Source organism: Tenrec ecaudatus, chromosome 12, assembly GCF_050624435.1.
Source record: "Tenrec ecaudatus isolate mTenEca1 chromosome 12, mTenEca1.hap1, whole genome shotgun sequence".
In the NCBI taxonomy this organism is placed as follows: Eukaryota; Metazoa; Chordata; class Mammalia; order Afrosoricida; family Tenrecidae; genus Tenrec; species Tenrec ecaudatus.
Window position 1 is genome coordinate 37,597,934 of NC_134541.1, and position 5,397 is coordinate 37,603,330.

Consider the following 5,397-nt stretch of genomic DNA (forward strand, 5'->3'; position numbering starts at 1 on the left):
CTTATCTGCTTTTCCTTTTAGGAGAGAAGCTCAGAGAGAGCCTTTGACCATTTGATGCATTGGATCAAATAAATCGTTACCATTTTGTACCACGTGGCAGTGTTGTACTCACTTGGCAGTCCTCTGAATTTCAACATAAAAACACAATTTGTAGCCCTGCATTTATTCCACCAGCTCCCTCTCCACTACCTCTGTGAATCGATTGATGAAAGTAGATACAGATCCGACTAGTTGGAAGTATCAGCAATGATGGTCTGGAAGGCGATAGGCCAGGGGGAGTTTTCATAAGGTTAATGGTTACTGTATTTTAATTTTGAAATACTTTGTTTCTCCTCCTTAGAGCATCATTTTCTTACATCTCATAGTTCACTGTCATGATGGAGGGGCCTCTTTAGATTTGTTAATGGTAATTTTACTCAGCATTTCTTGAGTGTCAGGCTGAGTCAGACCAGAGATAAGGATGAAAACATAGTAAACTCTCTGCCATCGGGTTGCTTTTGACTCGTAGTGACCCCACGGGAAGAGGGTAAAATAGTCACTTTGGATTTCTGACACCTTAAATCTTTATAGGTGTAGATAGCCTCACATTTCGTTAGGGAAGCAGCTAGTAGGTTCAAACCACTGACTTTGTGATTCGCAGCTCAGTTCTGACCTCTCACCACTTTTAGCTCCTTCAGCTATGGCATGAATAACAGAAAATTGGCTGAATCTCAATGAAGGGATTTAATTTTTCAAATGAGTCTGTTCAATGTCAGGGAGTATAAGGACAAAGACACGGCATTGAGTTCCGTGCTTCAGGATCTGGGATGTGACGGGATGGTGATTGAATTGGGAAGAAGATGGAATCCTGTTAGTCAGAAAGGCTCACAGGACACAGAAGGGGTTAAGAAGACTTTGAGCAAGCAGGAGAGAATTTGCCAAGTAATCCGATTTTTATTTCTTTGAAAGACAGTTCTACTTAAAAAAATATTTTGCTTCTATAACTCTCCTGAGAATATGTAGTTATCAATGTTTTGGAAAAAATATTTATTTCCAGTAGCATCAGGCCCAGAAAAACATAGATGGGTAGGTAACTTATTTTTGAAAAATTATCCCTGTTGACATTTCTCTGAAAGGATTGAGATCACATTTTCAACACATTTAGATAGCTAGTTGTGTGCTGTCCATTGGGTAATATGCTAATCAAGCATCCCTAACTGTGCTCTCTATAAGGAGGAAGTGCCTCCTGAGGCTGTGTATTCCAAGTTTGATGTCAACATTGCTAATATTTAGTGAGAAAAGGACAACTTCTGCACCCTTCTGGTGCTGATAAAGTTGCTCAGGACAGTTATCGATCTATGCAATGGGTCTGAAATAGCTGAGAAGGAAATGTTTCTCTTACCTGATGAGGGAATTCATTACTTTGGAATTTATATGTCAGGTGAACGTGGCTGGTGCCTGCCCAGCCTTCCAAAGAACAAGAGTGACTCTTCCTTCTGAATTCAGGGCTGATGGGATTAGCAGGCAGCTCATTCTCAGGAACTAACTAGAAATATTTCATCAGTCAGGCAAGCATTGAACCCTAACTAATGATGGTGTGTGTTGGAATTCTCACCGAAAGTGTCACCTACACTGGAACCTGGTACCATGATGCTCACAACCAAACATGAATACTATTTTATTTCCCCAAGGCTATACACACTTTCAAAATGCCATTCTTTGGCTTAATTTTCAAAACTCCTTGTCAGAAAAGCTTTTATAATCTGTCCATGGAGTACGTTTGTGTTTTGAAACTCTTCTCCCCACCTGGAGTTGGAAAGATAGAGTCGTGATGGGTGGAATTTAATTTGTTTTTCCCCTAAGTTGTTTCCACCATCAAATACATCTGCTTCTATTTGGGGCTACATGTGGCACTCCGCAGTGTGCAGGCTGCGCTTGTCCCTTCCCACCCCAACTTCCAGTCCACCTTTTCGTGATATTTGTGTGGAGTTTAACCACTTGTAGTCCATCACTTGCATTTCACTTTGAGTTCATTCTTGTCACAAGGTCACAGAGCGGCAGCTTAGTCATTATGTTTGATGCTGAAGGGAGAGATTCAGCATTAACCAAGGTTGAAAACCTTGAATGTGATCTACCTGAGATTCAAACCCTGTCTTTCCCTTCCCTTTTGTCTCTTTCTGCTAGGGCCAGAGTCCCACACCGATCTCCTACACTGTTGCACTGTGTTAGCTTGCTATTTCTGTTAGCATTTTATTTCTTTCTTTAAACAAACAAACACCCCTGTTAGCCTTTTAATGAGAGAAGAAGTTCTGTTTTTTCCCCCCGGCTTCCTTTTTATGGTGAGGATTTTGGCGCTTTAGGCCAATAAGCCATTTGAGATGTTGAAGGGAGGGAAAAACTCATGTTGGCTAAAGCCATTTCTGGTGTCTCTCTCTCTCTCTCTCACCCACAGCCACAGCAGGGGAAAAAATGCAACTCTGAGAAATTGTATCCATGAATCATCTTTGAAAGCCTGTGTTTGTCCTTTGTCGTTTCCCCCTAAGTTTCTTGTGAACAGCTTTATATGTAAGAACGCATCTCAGTGGAAACAACGTCCGTGACACACACAGCCAGTGGTTGCCATTTAGTGTGTGTGGGGTGGCGGCGGCTAGAAAGGGCCTAGACTCTGACGTGCTCTGGAAAGAAAATAATTGTGATCATTGATAATAATAATGATGATAACAACAACAACAACAACAACAACATATTGCTGATTGGGAAAATTCAGGAAGCAGGAGAGCATGGAGCCAAAAGCAGATGAAGGAAAACAAACTTCATTTATTCAGCACTGACTATTCCAGGCATGGCGCTCAGTGCCTTGCTTACGCAGGCCACTTACCCTCAAAGTGGCCTTATGAGAGAAGCATGTTCTTTTTCTCCAATTTACAGGCGAGAAAACTGAGGATTGTTGAGATGAGTAAACTTGCCCAACGTCCTATATCGTCAACAGCTGGGGAAGGGTAGAGCAAGCATTTGACGCAGTCTCTTCATGAGCACACTTGACTCTTGCGGTCCTTAGACTATGGCTCAGTTGTGAATAATGGTACTGAGAAACACAGTTGAATTTCTTAGCAGGAATGTTTACCTTGTCTTAACTTGGGCGCCTCCAGCCTTTTCCTACCTCCCGCTTTCCTCAGTGCTTTGCGCTAGTGAGTTCTAGTGAACACCATATTCTGTGTATTCTCTGGGGTGGCCATTTTGCTGAGTCATTTTCTTGGAATACTCTTTAGCACATTGTCTTGGATAATCTTCCAAACCATCTGTATCCTCGCCTGCACATAGGAAGCCTCCCCGGTCTCCCCGGGTCTAGATTAGAAACTCACCAAAAAACCCAAACTCAAACCAACTCACTGCTATTGAGTCAATGCTGGCTCATAGCAACCTTCTGTGGGTTTCTGAAACCAACCATTCATGGGAGTAGAAAGCCCTGTATTTCTCCCTTAGAGAGGACTGGTGGTTTTGAACTGCTGACCATGTGGATCACAGCCTAATGCGTAACCACTACACCACCAGGGCTCTAGATGAGAAGCTAGGTATTCTAAAACATCCATATACCCCTTAGTGGAGCTCACACTATATTTTTTAAAGTGACAGTTTTATTGGATACAATTCAAAAACTCATACAGTCCAGTAGTGGAATCATCTTAAGGAGAGGTATATGATAATCTCCATAATTGGTTTTAGAACATTTTCTTCCTTCTTGTGCTCATTGTTAATAGCTCCCGCTTCCCCCTGACACGCCTGCCAAACCGCCAGGAGCCATGAAGCCAGTTACTGTCTCCATGGACTTACCGATCCTGGATTTCACATCAGAGATGACATTTTAAAAACTTATGAACAATAACAAAGTACAACAGAGAATGTGTCCATTTAGAAAGCAAGCAGAAAATATTAAAAACTAGAACAAATTTAAAATGGACCTGGAAGGAGATCAAATGATACAGTGCTACATTTAAATGCATCTGCAGTCATGCACCTTCCAATGCACTCTGCCTGGTCACAGTCTATTTACATACCTGCCTGTGGTCAGAAAGGATCCATTAGAGTCCGAATCCACTCACACTATTCTTTCTTTACTTGCCTCTTTCATCTACACCAGATAAAACTTCATGAAACCATGGCTGGCTGCCTTATTTACGGTTGTATCTACATTACTCATCAAAGCATGCAATGGGTATTCAAAAAAAGTTTTCTACAGAGTGAATGAGTCTAAGATTTCTGTTTCTTCTCATTCTCCTTTTTGGGTTAATTTCGCTTTGGGGCTCTATTAGATATTCCTTCTTTCTGAAGTCCAGGCTGGGCTAGATGCTCCTCTGAGGTGTTTGATGGCATTCTTTCAAGTTCACCATCTGTCATCACCGCCTCTCACTAATTCTGGCCTGAAAATTCATTGAGGAAAGAGTTTGTATCTTAATTATGATGTTCCCATCAATCAGCACAGTGCTTAGTACATCATAGAAGTAGAATAGCAATTTGTAGATTTTCTTCCATTTTGGATACCACTAATTAAGGGCATATGCTAACAATATTCATTCCTCTAACAAATATTAATTGCATGCCAATTCCATGTCAGCCATATGTCAGGTTGTTGAAGGTTCAATAATGAGTAAGACAGACACGTGACCAGCTCTTATATAATTGGCAGAACCTCGTTATTGGGATGGAGGGTTCTGTTGAGAGCAAGGAGGTCTAGTTCAAGTTAATTGTTGAGTAGTCTAGTTATAGGAGTAATGAATTTTAAAAAACTTATATTAAAGTATAATCTATTTTCCTTGTTTGGTTATGTTTGAGGACTTTGGGAGTGTACACATTTGTGTCTTACAGCTTTCACACGTGTCCCCGTTTTAATTCATCCTTTACTAGTGTGGTACATTCTTCATAAAAAGCAGATAATTCCTGAATCACCTAATCAGAAGTTCATTGTAAAGCTCATTATGCAACATGTTTATTTTTCATAAACTTTATATCCAAAGCCAGAGCCCTAGGGCATGGTTTGGGCATCATTCTACTTGGTCCAGGGGGAGGAGAGAAGAGCTTTCTTGTGAAAGCTGGATTGTTCTCTCAATTTACAAACAGAAGCACTCTGGGCCTACATTCTAGACCTCACCTGTAAAAACCTGCCCTGGACTCACACACCAATACTTATCCTCTCTCTATGACTGTGGATTGGATTTTCTACCTTTCCTACCACCACCATACTGTTCTCTGTGAACAAGAAATGAAATTTTATTATTTTAAATTACTGAAATATGGAGTTCATTATGATACAGTTGGCTCACCTTGACCAATATACTGAATTTTGGGAATGAAAGGGTCAGTTTTACTAGGTGATGCAAAGCTTTTATAAAGGGATTCTATCATTTTGTTTTCATTTGCTTC